The sequence below is a fragment of the Anser cygnoides genome, unplaced genomic scaffold, assembly GCF_040182565.1.
Source record: "Anser cygnoides isolate HZ-2024a breed goose unplaced genomic scaffold, Taihu_goose_T2T_genome scaffold_46_1, whole genome shotgun sequence".
Lineage (NCBI taxonomy): Eukaryota > Metazoa > Chordata > Aves > Anseriformes > Anatidae > Anser > Anser cygnoides.
Genome location: NW_027103070.1, coordinates 65571 through 84819, shown reverse-complemented (window position 1 = coordinate 84819; position 19249 = coordinate 65571). Strand labels below are relative to the sequence as shown.

Genomic DNA, 19249 nt, shown 5'->3' with positions numbered 1-19249 from the left:
GCTAGAGAGCAGCTCTGCAGAAAGGGATCTGGGCGTTCCGGTTGAATGCAAGTTGAATATGAGTCAACAGTGTGCCCTGGCAGCCAAGAAGGGTGTACTGAGTCTGGCTGGGATGGAGTTAACTATCCCTGCAATGGTCCATATAATGCTCCGCTCTGCACTTGTAGCTAGAACAGCATTGGTATCACACCAATGTTTTGTCTATTGCTGAACAATGCTGGCACAGCATCAAGACTCTCTCCAACCCCCCCCCCCCCCCCCCCCCCCCCCCCCCCCCAGCCAGTAGGCAGGAAGTGGTCAAGAAGTGGGGAGGGGACATCACCAGGGCAGCTGACCTAAACCGACCAAAGGAATATTTCCATACCATATGATGTCACACTCAGCAATAAAAGTATCTCGTTATGAAGACGTCTATCTTCCCAAACAACTGCTATGTAGCGGCTGAGGCCTTGCTTCCCAGGGCATGGATGAACATTGCTCACTGATGGGAAGTAGAGAATAATATTTTTCTTCACTCTGTACTTCCATGCGGATTTTGCAGGAAGTCAGCTCATTTAGTGAGGGAAGAAGCTCCACCTAAGAAGTTCTGGGAGGGAGAAGTGGAAGAGGCAGGTAGCTCTAAAGCAGAGCCATCACAAAAACAAGAGGAAGAGACAGAAATCATAAACGAGTCAGAAACCACCCAATCCCTATCCCTGAATGAGTTGCGAGATATATGAAGGGATTTCCGTCGTCACCCAGGTGAGCACATTCTCACCTGACTGTTCCGATGCTTGGACACTGGAGCCAGTAGTCAAGAATTAGAAGGCAGGGAAGCCAAGCAGCTGGGATCCCTCTCTAGAGAAAGGGTCATTGACAGAGAAACTGGGAGAGAGGCACAGGTTCTCAGCCTCTGGAGGCGACTCCTGTCAGGTGTGAAGGAAAGATATCCCTGCAAGGAAGATACTGTATATCAACTAGGTAAGTGGACCACCATGGAGAAAGGTCTCCAGCACCTGAGGGAATTAGCTGTGCTGGAGATGGTTTATAGTGATTTGGACAATGCCCAGACACACAAAGATCCTGATGAAGTCCTGCACACGCCATCCACATGGCGGATGTTTGCACGGAGCACACCATCATGACATGCTAGCACGCTGGCAGCAATAAACTGGAGATATGGGATAGGACCAACAGTGGATGTTGCGTCCAGCCAGCTCCAGCAATATGAGCAAAATCTCTTTGCCCCACTAAGGGCCGTCATCTCAGCGGTGGAGAAACTGTCCCAACGGGTCCATCACCTTGAAGAACATAGATCTTCCTCCTCACCCAGATGTAGCGGTATCTCAGCCGTTAAGAGTCAGCATTTTCCTGCTCGAGGGAGAGAGTACCATGGATGCACAGCACATGGCACACTGTGGTTTTATCTGTGAGACCATGGGGAAGACATGAGGAAGTGGGATGGTGAACATACCTTGATCCTAGCAGCTCAGGTACGTGAAGTACAAGGAAATACAGCAGCAAAAAGTGGGTGTCCTACGAAAATTACTGCTCTGGTTTCTGTTGGGCAGTTCCCCAGAGGGAGTAGAAGGGCTGATATTATTCTTGACCCTGATAGATTCACATTTACAAGACTTAAATGATAGATACTCCAACCAGGATGAGAGGGGCCCTGCCTCTGGCCAGGAAGAGGAAAGGGACAACTAGATTTACTGGACTGTGGGGATCCTATGGCCCGGCATATCAGACCCACAGCAGTACGAGGCTGTAGTGGACACCGGTGTGCAGTGTACCCTAATGCCATCAGGCTACCAAGGGACAGAACCCATCTGTATTTCTGGAGTGACAGGGGGATCCCAGCAGTTAACTGTATTGGAGGCTGAAGTGAGCCTAACTGGGAATGAGTGGCAAAAGCACACCTTTGTCACTGGCCCGGATGCTCCGTGCATCCTTGGCATAGACTATCTTAGAAGAGGATATTTCAAGGACCCAAAAGGGTTCCGCTGGGCTTTTGGCATAGCTGCCTTAGAGACAGAGGACATTAAGCAGTTGTCTACCTTGCCCGGTCTCTCAGAGGACCCTTCTGTTGTGGGGTTGCTGAGAGCTGAAGAACACCAAGTGCCAATCGCTACCACAACTATGCACAGGCAGCAATATTGTACCAACAGAGACTCCCTGATTCCCATCCATAAGCTAATTGGTCAACTGCAGAGCCAAGGAGTGATCAGCAAGACTCACTCAACCTTTAATAGTCCTTTATGGCCAGTACAAAAGTCTAATGGAGAGTGGAGGCTAACAGTGGACTATGAATGAAGTCACGCCACTGCTGAGTGCTGCACATGCTAAAACTCCAGTACGAACTGCAATCAAAGGCAGCCAAGTAGTATGCCACAATTGATATCACTAATGCATTTTTCTCCATCCCTTTAGCAGCAGAGTGCAGGCCACAGTTTCCTTTTACTTGGAGGGGTGTCCAGTACACCTGGAATCGACTTCCCCAGGGGTGGAAACACAGCCCTACCATTTGCCATGGACTGATCCAGACCGCACTGGAACAGGGGGGAGCTCCTGAACACCTGCAGTACAGCGATGACATCCTCGTGTGGGGTGACACAGCGGAAGATTTTGAGAAAGGGAAGAAAATAATTACATTCTCCTGAAAGCTGGTTTTGCCATTAAACAGGGTAAGGTCAAGGGACCCGCACAGGAAATCCAGTTCTTGGGGGTAAAATGGCAGGATGGATGTCGCCACATCCCAATGGATGTGATCAACAAAATAACAGCTATGTCTCCGCCAACTAGCAAAAAAGAAACACAAGCTTTCGTAGGCCTTGTGGGATTCTGGAGAATGCATGTTCCAGGCTATAGTCAGCTTGCGAGTCCTCTATATCGAGTGACTCGAAAGAGGAACTATTTCGAGTGGGGCCCTGAGCAACAACAGGCCTTTGAAGAAATCAAGCAGGAAATAGCTCATGCAGTAGCCCTTGGGCCTCTCCATACAGGACCAGCTGTGCAAAACATACTTTACACTGCAGCTAGGGAGCATGGCCTCACCTGGAGCCTCTGGCAAAAGACCCCAGGAGAAACTCGAGGTCGACCTCTGGGGTTCTGGAGCCGGGCCTATCGAGGATCAGAAGCCAACTACACCCCAACTGAAAAGGAGATGGTAACAGCGTCTGAGGGGGTTCGAGCTGCTTCAGAAGTTGTGGGTACAGAAGCACAGCTTGTCTTGGCACCACGGCTACCTGTGTTACATTGGATGTTCAAAGGGTAAATCCCCACTACACACCATGCAACTGATGCTACGTGGAGTAAGTGGATAGCGTTAATTACACAGTGGGCTCGAATGGGGAAACCCAACCACCCATGAATCCTGGAAGAGAGCATGGACTGGACAGAAGGCAGAGATTTCAGAGTATCAGCTGAAGAGCTAACTCGTGCCAAAGCGGTACCACCATATAACGAATTGCCAGAAGATGGAAAGCATTGTTTGGTTCACTGACAGATCGTGTTGCATGGTAGGGAGCCATCGGAAGTGGAAAGGTGCTGTGTGGAGTCCCTCACTATTTGTGGAAGCCATGGAAGAGGAAGACAAGTCGAGTCAGAATACAGAAGTGAAAGCCATCCAACTGGCCCTAAAAATTGCTGAAAGAGAACAGTGGCCAGTTCTCTGTACTTTTCTCTTGCCACCATCTATGAGTCAGTGTAAATATATTCAGTATCTTTATACTGAGTCATGGTTGGTGGCAAACGCTCTGTGGAGGTGGCTACAGCAATGGAAACAGAGGAACTGGCAGCACAGAGGTAAACCTATCTGGGCTGTGGCATTGTGGCAAGATATTGCTACCCGGGTAGAGAACCTGGCTGTAAAAGTATGGCATGTAGATGCTCTCATGCCCAAGAGTCGCGCCACCAAAGAATAAGAAAGAGGTGGACGAGGCTTCAAAAATTGAAATTGAAACCCACCAAGGCAAGCATTACGTACTTACCAGAGTAGAAGCAACTACCGGGTGGCTGGAAACATACCCAATAAACATGCCACTGCCCAAAACACCATCTTGGGTCTGGAAAGGCAAATTCTATGGTGCCATGATACACCAGAGATCTGAGTCAGACAATGGGAGTCACTGCTGAAATAATCTTGTCACCTCCTGGGCCAAGAGGTATGGCATTGAATGGGTTCAAGAAGCATTTAGACAATGCTCTCAGAAATATGATTTGGGTTTTGGTGGTTCTGTGTGGATCCAGGAGTTGGAAGGGACCCACAAGTATCATCGAGTCCAGCTCAGGATATTCTATGATTCTGCTGAAGCTCTGAGTACATGCTTACCAAGAATTACAATGTAATACCATATTTGAAACTTTGAAGAACCTGTAGGAATCATATAAAAGCTAGGTAAATACAGAGATTACGCACAAATAAGTGAAACTTACTTTAATATATTCAATCTCTTCATCTGACATAAGTTTTCTTCTGAATTTCTGAGTCAAGGTTCTTGCCAGTTCAGAAGTGTCTGGTGCCCCTTGTACCCTACTGACAGGTGAAATATTTTGGAAGGTCAGTGGTCTGCCTCCTACGGACTCTTGTGCTTTTGAAGCTTGGGGCAGTGGCGTACTTGCTTGTAGAGATTCCTGTACTGAAACACAGAATGTAAAACCATTTACGGAAATATAACAAGAGTGTAAAATGAATTAGATGAATAGTAGATAAAAGTTACCAGTTATTGATGATTAATTTTCCTCATTATAACAAATATTTATAAGAATTAAAATACTCTCCTTTTCACAACCTGTTTTTGTTGTTGTTAAATATATCAGGAGCACAGCGAAAACATTCTGAAATTAAAAGAAAGCATATTTGAGTGGCAGAAATATTGGTGTGGAAACAGAAGATAAATCACCATATATCTTAACAGGCTTTTTTTCCACTGGGAAGCTGCACTTGCAGAAAAAGCATAAAGTATCATAAATGTGTGTGTAGAAAGGGTTATGTAGAAAGATAACAAAGATAACTAAGATCCACTGAAATGATGCTTCTTGTTTACTGTATATGTAAAGACATGAAAAAAAGATAAAGACTTACAGAAAGATAAACTTTACAACAGTGACATACCACAACATGCAGTGCAATGTTGTACTCATTTTTAATATTATATAATGGTAGCATATCAAATTATGTTAATGATGTGCAGAATGAACACCACATATTGGACATCACCAATCAAATTGTTAATGAAATGCGGAAACCAAGGAGAGCATGAAATACTTCACAGAAGACGGCCAGGAGCCAGGCTTAATGAATTCACATTAGAGAAATTGTCTTCAGTTTGAGGATAGGATGACAAAAGGGCAGCATTTATCAAAGGCAGCATTTTGGACCTTAGTTCTGTCCCACCATGGCTGATCTTACAATGAAACTATTAATTTACCAAACCAGGCAGGACTGAGTCTCATAGCACTTACTTCAGAAGCACTCAGGCCTCTATATAAGGTTAAAACACCTGATAAAGCAGAACGCTTCCACAGGATGTCCTTCTCCGTGCACCTGAAAAATGAGCAAGACAAATGCAACATCTAAACAACTGGGACAGAATGACTATATAATTATAAAATAAGCAGCATCGAGATTGAACAGACCTGGATGAGTCAAAGAATGCAAAGAGTTAAAATGACAGCACTGTCTGCTTCTCTCCTGCTGCCTCCAATAAGATCAGTAAGGACAAAGGAGAGGAGGAGTCTGTTTTAGCCATAGTGAGTATGAGTCAGTATCAGGATAGGGATGTCAAAAAGCTGTAGCAAAATGATCAAACCACTATTGGGTGTTAAAAAAAAAAAAAGACATTCAGAACGTCTCAGTCAGAAGATTGTATCTGAAAGTTGCAAGTTGATCAGGTGGTTCAGGAACAAAGGAAGATCCCAAACAGAGCAAGGAGGAAGAGAGCCCATCTAACGGATCACAATCTGAACAGGGTACATGCCATTAAGCTGAAATTTTAAAATTTAAGAGTAGGAGGCAAAGGGTGCAGAAGATGAAAACAGAAGAAAGCTGCTTATCAGCTTTCTAACAACACACAACTGATAAATTGTTTTGGCTATTAATGACTAGAATGTATTTTTGTTTCAAGAAATAACACACCTTATATATGAAAAACAAGAAACAGTTTCTCCAAGTTTGTTTTATATGCCACAAAAATATTTAGAGATTTTTCTAAGATTTCCTCTTTTGTAGATTTTCAAGTCTGATGTGTAGATGGAATAGAAACATTAGCCAATTAAAAACACAATAAGTCAAGATTCAAAAGTACCAGACCTAATACTGCTGTTGCTTTAGCTCAGATAGTCTCTACTACAATTTTCCCTTTCCTATTTGAGACCATCCTATTGCAGTAGTAATGTGACAAAAGAATTTGGCTGGGCTTTCAAGCATCCATGTCCCTAAAAGTATACTCTTGATCTGCAGAGCTCTGTTTGGCTATGTAGAAGCAGCAATCTAGTACAGTGAAATGCAGTTATTGCTACAGTGTTCGAGCAACATGAGACAGATTGCAATTTACTACCGAGGTGACAGAACCCAATTAGGGTAGAAAGGTCTAACATACTTAAAAGATATAGTCACAAAAATCTTCTGATGAAGAGAGAAACATTAGGTAAATAACATTTTTTTTTTAAGACTGAGAAAGCAATTCACTGGCATGAGAGGTGCTGCAATTGGCTAAACTGTGTACAATATACAGAATTCTGACAGAAAGTTATTGCAAAAATATTTCCTGAAGAATTCAAAGGTAAGTCAGAAGTGGCATTGATGTGCACTGTAGATACTTTGTAATGTTAATGGATAAACTAAACTTATAGCTAAATCACAGGAGTGATAATGCTGTGGCAAATATATGGTACAGTTACTCATATATTAAGATTCTTCCAATTGTTCTTTACTGAATATTTACTCTTCATATTGTTTTATAAAGTTAAGTGTTTAAAGTCTGAAGATAAGTTTCTGAAATTTAAAATCCAGATGTTTTAGCCATCATTAATGTTTGAATATCAGCAGAAAAGGTGAATCTTCAGATGACTAAACAAACTTTTTGCTTCTAAGAGATCCTTTTAGTGCTGAAAAAAAATGACTCGAGTATCAGGAAAAAAAGATATAGGTAATGAACTAAAAAGAATAAGTCAAAACAGCCATCATTTCTAAACAAATGAGAATAATATAATAGAGCTTCATAATACATCTGCTTTTTTTAGTTTCAAATGCTTTATTGACTCAAAAGGATTATTAAAACAACATACAGCTCATATAACTGATGTCTAAATGTAATGGTATAAGGGATCCTATAAATATCAACATAGCTATAGGTATAAAAATTGAGGTGTCAAAGATGGCCATGAATATATATTTTTTTCTTAACATTAATTAATAGCACTAGGAAACACTTCTTAAAATGTACAGTGGGATGGCTCTTCCAGCTATAATCAGGGTTTTAAATATCACAGACATTGCACACTCCAATTAGGAAAAGAAGGAATAAGGAAAATGCAACATTATTTCTGCAAATTTCATTGAATGCCTAAGGCTGCTTCAAACTGACTTTGGCACAATTACCTCAGGTAAATATTAGTACTTGCAGAAATGTGTAAGTAGGAAAACAACACTGGAAATCTTTGGGAATCTTAACCAAGAAATAAAGACATGCATGTATTATATGTATTCCCACAGTTGTAGAGAGTCTGAAGAGTCAAAAAGTTACCTACAAACTAAAACAAACAGTTTCAGAAACCCTACTCAAAATCAGTTGTCATTTAGTCGAAGCAGAAAAAGCGTGTGCTGGTTCTTGTATAAAACAGGTAATGCAAATAAATGTGGTGCAAGTTTTATTTATAGATGAAATACTTACTTTTAGGTCTGGGACTACTTTTTCTGCCCGGGTACTTAATAGAGTATGTGGCTTGATTACCTAGAACAAGACAAAGTAGTAGGAGAACCAGGGAGAGTAATATGTATTTCTAGACAAATGTTAACTTTACAATAATAAAATGTAACATACGATGTATTAAACAAACTCTTCTATACTGTTGCTTTGTTCACCAAAACTTTTATAAACATTACTTATTTTTTATTTTACCCAAGGAGAAACTTCACCTTTAAAGGTATTCCTCCACCCTAGTGTCCAGAACAGGAATAAGTGTTCTCTTTGTTTTTTTCACAGCAATCAGTACGTATGCAGAAATAGCTATCACAGTGGCATAAATGGAATTATAAAGTTTTAGCACATGGAATTGCAAGCTGTATTTTTTCATCTGGCTGGACAGGATCGACTAGTTTCATTAAGAAAAACAATAAGATGTGAACCCTGGTTTTCAAAGCCACTCTGCTTATTTTTGAAACGTGTTTTCAAGAAGACTCCATGTCTCACCTTCACCTTAAAGAGAAGAGGGATGACTTAGAAAGGAGATACTGGCTAGTGCCCTCCCCTTGAACAATGTACAAAAGGGGCAACTCGGGGCTTCCCTGTAGCATCCTTTTCTACCAGAGGTGAAACATGCAACTGAGAGAGGGAGTTAGGAGAACCTTATCAAGTAGAGATAGAGCGCCGACGGCATTAAACCAGGATGCTACTTAGTGTCTTTGCTAACTATGGTGCATTGTGCAAATTAACTAAAGCAAGCAGCCTTGGGCCCCTTACCAAGGTCAGTCTCCTAATAAGAGAGTGAGCCTATCTTAAGAAACTGGTAGAAACTGGTCCTGCAGATGGACAAGAGCCAAGGAGCAACTGAGTCTGTGCAAAGACAAGAGGTCAACTAGCAGTGACGAGGAAGAGTCATCAATCTTCATCCCCACGACCCCCGATGACCACCACCAGAATACACTGTGCAAGCGCAGATGGGAGGAGTTTATGGAAATGACTCCTTGGAACTAATTTTAATATGAAGCGGGGACAGGTTATGAATATGTATAGGCGTATTGTGAAACTTCATGCATATGTAACTCTTTACTGCATATAACCAAGGCAAGTTGCCGCGTCAGGCGCGCACGACTTTGGCGGGACTACCCCCCGTGCTGCCCAGCGCTGAATAAACATACCTACTTCACAATCTTACTGATTGTGGAGTCCGTTTTCCGCAAGTCACAACGGGGTCGAATGACTAGACAGCACGAGTAGGGTAAAAACATGTTTACCGCCTAGGACGTACCGCACACGCTGGAATTACTCCAGGACAAAAGCGACCCCGCACAATAGAGGAGGCGCAGAACAAGCTTGCCTTGGAATTTAGTACCGAAAGGCACAGCGGCGCGCAGCCAGCGCTCCCCGGGGTAGCTCCGCAGCGCCGCAGAGCCGGGCCGGCCCTGCCCCGCGCCAACGACCCCTCCCCGCGCCAAGGACAGCGGCCTCCCCGCCGGCGCCTCAGACCCCAGCCACCTCAGGCCCCGTCGGCTGTGCGCGAGGTCCGCCGCCCGCGCTGGGCTCCCAGTCCCCTCTCCCTCAGCCGTGCCCCGGTCGTAGAGCGAGCGCCACTACCTGAACGACCCTAGTAGCAGCCGTCATCTTACATAGTGACAACCGGCCGCCGCAGCACCCCACCCGCTGTGAACCGGACCACGCCAGGGGGAGGGCTGGGCGGGAGTGAGGGAGGGAGCGGAGCTTTTCCGTGGCCTCTACAGTTACAGGGGGCGCGTGGAAGAAGGGCTTTATGATGACGAACTCTGTTAGTCTCGTCGGTTTGCACCCGAACCCTGGGAAACGAAACGAAAGGGCAGGTGTTCCCTCAGGTGTCGGCCTGTACTTCCCCCGTACACCCACGGTCGCTGCTGTGAGAAACGCTCCGTAGCCAATAACTTAGGCTCAGGCGAGGATCTCAGTGAAGTAGTAATTTATTCGCGATTGCAACGGCAGGCACCCTACAAGCAGGAGCGCACCTAATGGTTCCAAAACACAGTTCATATACTTTTTGATGAAAGGACCCTCCCCTGTTTCCCCACTGAGTGGGTAATCCAGGTTCACAATCTATCTGATGCTTCACAGGCCTTCAGTTGCCGGCCTGTTAAATTTCAAATTTCTTTTGACTTTTTTTACTGTTTGAAGTGGTAATGTTTCTTCCCTTATCTGACTTAACACTGTGATTTTCACCTAATTGTTCTAAGGAGTCTGGTTGTCTGCATTTTACAAGGTCACCTGCTAAGTTTTCTTATCACTGCAAGCATATCTCAATACCACACTGCTTACCTTTAAACAATGTAACTCTGCAAAAACATTTTTATTCCCACAATTTCCCCCTTTTCTTTTTTTTATAAATTGTTGATTTTTGCAAAACTTTTCTCTAAGTTGTAATTTGGTAGATTTCTTCTTCTTCTTCACCTTCTTTGCTTTCCGTCTCCTCTAAGATCATCACCTTATCTGAGTAGGGTGGTGGCTTCATGGTCATTTGTTTCAGTAGCGCAGTTTCAATTAACCACTGTAGTAGTCCTTTTACACAGGGGATAATGCAACAACCAACGGCTGTCAAAACTCCTGCTACTATGATCAAGGATGTAAATATGCCTTTTTCTGCCAATTCACTGGTGTAAGAAATGGTCCAGCAATTCGTGCCACTAAGGGGTTTTGAAGGGTTAACATTGAGGCCTGGGTTTAGGCGAGAAAAGAACAAAGGGATTTCTTCGGAGAAAAACTGCTGACTTTGCACGGATGTGCAGTAACTTCTGATAGCCGGCCAAGAGACCACTAGATAAGGAGGAAGAATAAGAGCCTTCCTGTCTCCCTGTCTCCCTGGACCACTAGATAAGGAGGAAAATATGAGCCTCCCTGTCTCCCTGTTCGAGCGGCCCCTGAGAAAGTAACAGAGACTGATAAGCAGGCGACATCGGATTCGGGAAACCAATTATAATAACCTTGCCTCTTTTAGAAGTAGTAATAAATATGTATTAGCCTAGGAGTATAAAAAAAGTAGATGCCTTACGTAACGGGTGTGCGTCCCGGTGGAGCAGAGACTCCCGGCGCACCCAGCGCTGTTTGCTTGCCTCTATTCATTTAATAAATTGTAAACTTTGATTGTAATCCTATTTGGGACTCAGTCATTTATAACAATTGGGGGCTCGTCCGGGATGGTCTTGGTTCCTGAATTCTGACTTGATCTAGGAGGGGCGCCCCCACCATTTGGTGGCTCCTGTTCGAGTCAGGTCGGGGCTAACACCATCCTGAACCTGAATAAGGGCAAGCAAAGATTTAGATTTTTTTATGAGCTCCCTTTGCCGGCTGCAGCACTATATTTTGCCCGTAATTCTGCGCGCGAAGATCCGAACGAAGACGACGGAGTCGTAAGTATTTAATGTGTATACCGTTCGGTTGGGTGGGATTCGGTTGCCTGTGTGTGTGAGAGTGTGATTGAGACGGAACGTAGTTCCGAAGCGATTGTGGAGGTCTTCTAACCGCGGTTCCAATCTCCCGCGAGGGACTTGGCCGGTGAAGGACCGAAGCGATTCCTATAGGATTCGTGGGTGGGTGATAGGTCCTAAACCCCCTGCAAGACACTCTCACTAAGGCAACCAAGGGCTGTAGGAATTGCCACAGTAAAATTCCTAGATGGGTCAGATTAAATCGAAGACCCGGGACCAGAGAAAAGGGAGCAAATTACCAGACATACCACCAGAAAGTCCATTAGGGATAATGATTAGAAATTGGAACGATAGGGGCCCCAGAAAAGGAAAAAGCAAAGTAAAAATGATTCAGTATTGTATGATAGAATGGCCAAAGGAGCCTTTAAGACCACATGTCTTTTGGCCTATTTTCGGATCTTTTGAAGACTGGGTTTGCCAGGCCTTAAATCTACATGTTAACTCAAAGCAACCTTTTAGCCAGGAGGAAAGTGATTATGCAGGATTATGGATCAGGATCTCACGTCCTTTTCCAGCCTCAATATTTACACTAAAAGCAGACGAGAAGTTTGACGAAGAAGAGAACAAAAAAATAAAAAATAAAAAATTAAAAAAAAAGGAAAAAGAAAAAGATGATGAATGGGAGTCATTGGATAACCTACCACCTCTATATCCTAACAATCCACCCCCGGTGGTGCATCTTGTAATCCTGTTTTGTTCTTAAGTGTTTTGACTGTGTCAAGGAGGAAGGTGGGAGCATTATCTAAGTAACAGTTTAGAAGTTTGGGTATATTCGCGGTGGTGTTCGGTCAGTTTCCCAAGTATCGGGGGAGAAGGGGCTGACTGATTATCAAAGTGGTAGAACGGAGAGTCACTTCTTTGGTGGTTCGGGCCTGAGCCCTGGGAATTTGGTAAGAAGGGGGAGAGCGAATTTATTTAGGCCTCAATACCTTTTTAAACCCCCATCTTGACGGATACACAGGAGTGATTCCTTGTTTTGTGTAGGCTTACTAACAAAGTGCATGAGAAAAATTAGCATTTGGCTTGAAATTCGGTCTTATTGAAATGTAAATTTTGTGGAAAAGGTGTTATTGTTTGTCTAGAAGACAGAAGGCTGAGTGCTTCAGGTGTTTTTCCAAAGTCCTGCGGATTTATGATTGGAATGGGGCTCATTAATAATCTGAAATAGTAAAGTTTGTATGTGGAAAGAAGAGTTTAATCCCAGAGAATTGGGACATTTGGGAAGAAGATTAGGAAAAGATAGTAAAAACCTGCAATAAAAAGGTTTGCGTGGAAATTGAAACAAGGGACAGTAAGTAATATAAATAAATAAAAGGGAATGGGAAATCAAGGAAAAGGGGAAAATCCAAAACAAAGAAGTCCTAAAAAAAAAAAAAAAAAAAAAAAAAAAGCCTCCTTGGGTGCATATTGGCACATTGGAAGGATATTGTTAGAAATGGGGGCACAGAAAGCAAGAGGACTTTCACTAAGTATTGCAATCAATGGTGGCCACTATATAAGCTAAATGGCCACTTTATGGATCAATCGACTATAACAGTGTCTTGCAATTAATGTTTTTGAGGAGAGAAGGAAAATAGGATGAAATGTTGTATAGTGATATGTTGTTTCAGCATGTTGGAGGGAAAAGGTTTGGAATTAAGTTGGCCCCTGACTGAGCCTTTGGTGTTGGCATTAGAAAAGTACAGGCTGGAGAAAGATAAAGGAAGCGTTAAAAGGGTTGTTGAAGGTGTTAAAGGTTGTGTGGTATGTAGTATTTAACAGAGCTGTTTGAAGTTGAATGAGCAGGGAAAGAGGATGTAGGAATGCTAATAGTTCAGCCTCAACCCGAGGCTGAGATCTCTAAATCGCGGTGTGAGCCCTCTGGGGCAGGGGGACCGTGATGGGTCCGAGAGAGTTGTCGTGGAAACAGAAAAGCAGCTAACTCTTGAAACAACCTGAGTTCCTGTGTGAGCTCAGATTGCCAATGGGACCGCTCAGGGAACTGTCAACGATTGCATTCCCCTGACCGACCCCCTCACTGAGACCCTAATCACCCCAGAAATTATGTAAATACCAAAATCTGGTTAAAATGGGAAATGAGAATCTGTTCCAACAAGGTCCAAAAGAAACCCCTATGGAATTTTTGAATTTTTGGACCAACTTTGAAATGCAATGAGAAAAAAAAATGGACCTGGCTTAAAAACAAACAAACAAACAAACAAACAAACAAACAGAGGCAACTGGCTAGCCTCTTTCCAGGGCAATCGGCCCCTGATATCAGAAAGAAATTGTCTTAGGCTGCAGGACAAACTTACAACAGTCAGGAATGACGGGGACCTGGGGCATCTACCCTAGCAGGTCCACTAGTTGAAATAAAGCTAGGAAACGAAGACAGAGGCTTGAATTTTTTGTTGGTTATGGGAGCTTCTTTCTCTGTGTTAGTCAGTAAATGTAATAGGAGCAACATATTCAGTGTTAAATAGTTTAAAAGGACGATTAGGAACTAAGACAACTACAATAATTGGAGCCACAGGGAAGGAGGAGGAACGGCCATTCTTACGACCCCTTGATTTGCGTTTTGGGGGTAAGGAACTAACCCATGAATTTTAGTATGTACCAGAATGCCCGATGCCACTCTTGGGACGGGATCTATTAGCCAAATTAGATGCAACAATAACCTTTGAGGATGGAGAATTAATAATGAAGGTACCTGAGTCCAAAGTAGGCCAAATCCCAATGATCAAAGATAAACCCTTTGTTAATATTCCAAGAGAAGTAGAAAATGCAGTTATAGCAACAGTACGGAAAACAGATGTACCAGGGAAGTCGAAACTGGCACAACTGGTAAAGGTGGAATTAAAGGAAGGAGCCAAACCTGTTTGAATCAAACAATATCCACTTAAGATAGAAGCTAGGCACGGGAATGGTGAAAATTATTGACAAATTTCTCAAATATCAGATTCTGGAAGAATGTAAATCGGAATACAATACTCCAATTTTTCCAGTAAAGAAGCCGAATGGCGAGTATAGATTTGTACAAGATCTTAGAGCAATAAATGAAATAACAAAGGATATTCACCCGGTAGTAGCTAATCCTTACACATTGTTAACATCTGTGAAAGGGAAATATAAATGGTTTACCGTGATAGATTTAAAGGATGCCTTCTTTTGCATACCTCTTGATAAAGATAGTAGAAAATTATTTGCCTTCAAATGGGAAAACATATTGAAGTTTTTGGACCACATATGGTAACAACCGTTTTGGAACAAAGGGGGGGGGGCACTGGTTATCACCCAGCCGGATGATGAAATATCAGGCAATCCTAACTGAACAAGATGACATAACCTTGAAAACGACTAACCTGTTATATCCAGCAGTATTTCTAGGAACTGTTCCAGAAGAAGGACCATTGGAACACAATTGTGTGGAAATAATCGAACATACGCCAGCCGTGAATATTCGAAGGATGTACCCCTTGAAAGGTATTCAGTGGGAATACCACACTCCGTGGCACCCACAAAGCTCAGGGAAAGTAGAAAGGATGAATCAAACAATAAAACAACAATTGGCTAAGTTAATGATGGAGACACAGCTGCCCTGGACGAAATGCTTACCATTGGCACTTTTAAACATAAGAACTAAACCACACAGTGAGACTGGATTATCACCATATGAAATGTTATATGGTATGCCTTATTCTCAAGGGATACCCCTAGGGAACAATGTAGTTGAGGATCATAGTATCCAGAAATACATAATTACCATTGGAAGGAGATTACAGGAGATAAGAGAAATTGGGATGATGACTCAGACACCACCTTTAGGATTTGCTATTCATAAGATACAACCAGGAGACAAGGTCTTAATAAAAACCTGGAGAGAAGAATCATTGAACCCCCGATGGGAGGGACTGTACCTTGTTTTACTTACTACTGAAACAGCTGTGAGAACAGCAGAAAGGGGTTGGACCCACGCATCCAGAATAAAAGGACCAATAACTACCGAAGCCTGGAGGGTTGAGTCCACTCCTGGGGAACTGAAACTGAGACTAAAGAGGAACTGATATCCCAGCAATGACGTTCTGCATGAATTAAGGGCACTGGATAAAGAGGACAAGGCTGAAGGGAGGAAAGGGAGAAGGCAAGACCGGGGTAGGACCCTCCACTGCGGTGTGTATGGTCTACCGAGGGAGGCAACCCCTTTGGGTATTGACCGCCGAGTGAGAGTGCCTCGACCGGACTTCTCCCACACCAAGATCAGTTTGTCCTGAGAAAAATAACATGAGAACCTTTTAAACCCATAATAAAATTGTGATTAGTTTTTCCAGGAGCTGGATCACCCCGAAGGGCTGAATGGTAACACAAGCTCTGAAAGCGGGCCCAACCCCATGATTGAAGGCGCTTCCCACACTCTCAAGATTGGACGGCGAAAAAGGCTTATAATATGACAGGTCGCCAAAGAGAACTGAATTGTGACTGTAAGTGGAAACCCAACGTGGGAGCTTGGAAGCGTGCATATACGAGTACAAACGGGGCAGACATTGTAACAGGACCACTCGGTAACAAGGACACTCTGTATTATCACGCCCCAAAGGGTAAAGATGGATGGGATGGTCATTTTCCAAACGGGACGTGGGCCCTAAAGGGACATTATTGGGTGTGTGGCAAACATGCTTACAAGAGGCTACCTGGAAACTGGTCGGGAATATGCTATGGGGGGTACATAAGACCCTTGTTCTTTTTATTGTCACAAACACAAGGAAATCATTTAGGAATAAGATTATATGATGACCTGAACAGAGTAAAACGATCTATTGATACTTCCTTATCCGGGGATAGTGCCCAAAAATGGGGAAAGGATGAATGGCCTCCTGAAAGAATCATACAGCATTATGGGCCAGCCACCTGGAACTCAAATGAGTTGATATCAGGAGCCCGAGAACCTATTTATAATTTGAACCGAATAATTAGGTTGCAAGCTATCCTCGAAGTTGTAACAAATCAAACAGCGACAGCCTTGGATCTTCTGGCTGACCAATCCACTCAAATGAGAAATGCTATATTCCAACATAGAATGGTCTTAGACTATTTACTAGCAGAAGAAGGGGGAGTATGTGGAAAACTGAACGATTCTAATTGTTGTCTACAGATTGATGATAATGGAAAAGTGGTCAAGCAGATAACAAAGGAAATTAGAAAGTTAGCCCACGTCCCAGTACAAACTTGGAAGGGTATGGATTGGGATTTCTTTTCATGGTTGCCTGGTGAACCATGGGTTAAAAGGATGCTGTTTTTATTTTTATGTGGTGTAATGACATTATTGTTTATACCTTGTATGATACCTTGCTTTACGTTGTTGATACGGCGAGTAATAAATAGCACCCAATTTGTGATGACTTCAGTGGAGAGAAAAGGTGACGTGTCGATAATGATGCTTAAGAAGTGGACACCCCGAGAACTGACTGATGAAATCCAATTGTTACTGACAAAGGTTGAAGGAGAGACACGAATTGATGATTAAAAAAAAAAAAAAGGGAGGAATTGTAAGAAATGGTCCAGCAATTCGTGCCACTAAGGGGTTTTGAAGGGTTAACATTGAGGCCTGGGTTTAGGCGAGAAAAGAACAAAGGGATTTCTTCGGAGAAAAACTGCTGACTTTGCACGGATGTGCAGTAACTTCTGATAGCCGGCCAAGAGACCACTAGATAAGGAGGAAGAATAAGAGCCTTCCTGTCTCCCTGTCTCCCTGGACCACTAGATAAGGAGGAAAATATGAGCCTCCCTGTCTCCCTGTTCGAGCGGCCCCTGAGAAAGTAACAGAGACTGATAAGCAGGCGACATCGGATTCGGGAAACCAATTATAATAACCTTGCCTCTTTTAGAAGTAGTAATAAATATGTATTAGCCTAGGAGTATAAAAAAAGTAGATGCCTTACGTAACGGGTGTGCGTCCCGGTGGAGCAGAGACTCCCGGCGCACCCAGCGCTGTTTGCTTGCCTCTATTCATTTAATAAATTGTAAACTTTGATTGTAATCCTATTTGGGACTCAGTCATTTATAACAACTGGCAAGGGTGGTAAACCCTTGCAATGCTCTAGTTACTATGCCATCCGGGGCAGTATTGTTGGGTATAAAAGTGCAACAATGGTTGCTCAGTATCACACACACACACCTCCTTTCTCCACAAGCATCATATCTAATGCTATTCTGTTTTCCCAAGACATTTTGCTGGTGGCATCTAGTTGTTCAGCGATTCCTCTTATCGCATCCCTTGTATAATTTATGAATCTCTGCTGATTATAATAAATATAATTAATCCAATCCACATTCTTATTGATTGTTACCCACCAGAACAGTGACTCAAACCCTGCAGCAATTTGATTTCTGGCTTCCTGTTCATCGGGAACTCCTCTAGGCACCCCAATAGAATCTATGTACGCTCTATCATCAAATGATACTCCTAAGCTTCTTTTACTTCTTCTGGGTATTTGTGATGTTTCTCTTTCAAATGCCAGGGTGAAGGGTATAGCTAATTGAACAAGTGCACAAGTGCCTCCCCAGTTAGATGGTAGGGTGGACCGTAAGATCTTCCCTCCACAGTACCACCAGAGATCTGTCCTGGGGATCTCAAGTCCTGAGCAGTTTCCCATCAAGTCCTCGGTAGCATTCAAGGTCCTCGTGCGCAAGGCAAATTCTCCCAGATGCCGGGTAGCACTCACACCCTGCCGTGAGAGGCAAGCTGTATGGTTACCTATAGCTGTAGAGAATGCAGGGGGAGCCCTGATACTGCTATCATGCAAGGAAGGGAAGAGCAAAGAGAGAGACTTACAGGCCTCATTTCCCCAGGCAGTCTTGTCTTGGTACAATGCAATCATACATCGCATCCCCTGGGAATCCTTGGTCCATCCCAATGGGAAGGGCACTATCTGGTCGTCCCGAGGCACAAGCATAGCAATCGCTATGGTTGAGACTCTGGACAGTATATTTGACCCATTCTATCCAGGCATTCACATCCCCATACCCTGTTTCAATCTCAAATGTTTGAACTGCCGCATTTCAAAGAGGGCCTCCTGTTTTCTCTCCTGTTTTCTCCTCGAGTTTCTCCCTTTCTCTGATGGCAGTAGAGGATCGTTTCCATACAGCTATTCTCAATCTGGCTGTTGGGTCTCTCCCAGTTATTTGTTCTCTCTGCTCAATTGTCCTTGGGCATTTAAATCTCCACAAGCCAACACCTCACAAGCATCAAACGTGACAGATTGTGGTACATAACCCTCTGTCACATTCACCCATATTTTTATGGGGTATCCTCGTCTTACTATTATCTGGTCATGCCTTTTCCAAGTTGCCAATTGACCAAGGCTTTCTCTGAGGCTTACAATCACTAGAAACAAAATTAATAGTTGATTTTTCCCTGTCATTATTTTTAACCCTTAGGTTTCCAAATAATTATCAATACAAATAATAAGATATATGTACACTACTACTAGAACAAAAACCCCTTGGGAGCACTTTGATTCGCTATAGGCCAGTCCTTTCTCTCAATCACAAGTCACACTCATTAGTTACCTGTGAAAATAAAAGGTTAGTTTACAATTGTAAGCTTGTATCCCGCTCAGAGTCCACTATGAGATTTTTCTCTTCGATTTCAACTTCCAGCAAGTCTTCTGTAGGAACAGCTTCCCAGGTACTAGGGTCGACAGATGCCTTCACTTGAGTAGAGTGAGTCCAACCTTTTTCCGCAGTTCTTACGACTGTTTCAGCAGTTAGTAGTACTTGCAATAGTCCCTCCCATTCAGGCCAGAGTTTTGATTCTTTTCAGGTCTGAATCAGGACCCAATTTCCTGGTTGATGGTGGTGAATGGGGAATTCCAAAGGTGGGGTTTGAGCCAACAACTCACGGGTCCT

The 19249-nt window shown here is 43.3% G+C and overlaps 2 long non-coding RNA genes across 2 annotated transcripts; one reads left to right on the top strand and one right to left on the bottom strand.

Annotated features, from left to right (window-relative positions):
• Window positions 1–317: 317 nt before the first annotated feature.
• Window positions 318–9619, bottom strand: LOC136789460 (uncharacterized). The gene is made up of 4 exons (XR_010828196.1): window positions 9495–9619; window positions 7872–7931; window positions 5443–5524; window positions 318–4616 (listed from the first exon to the last, which is right to left on the bottom strand). It is a non-coding gene; the product is annotated as an uncharacterized lncRNA (long non-coding RNA).
• Window positions 9620–11079: 1460 nt separating this feature from the next.
• On the top strand, window positions 11080–17383 carry LOC136789459 (uncharacterized). Its single transcript, XR_010828195.1, has 2 exons — window positions 11080–11287; window positions 14720–17383. It is a non-coding gene; the product is annotated as an uncharacterized lncRNA (long non-coding RNA).
• Window positions 17384–19249: the final 1866 nt, after the last annotated feature.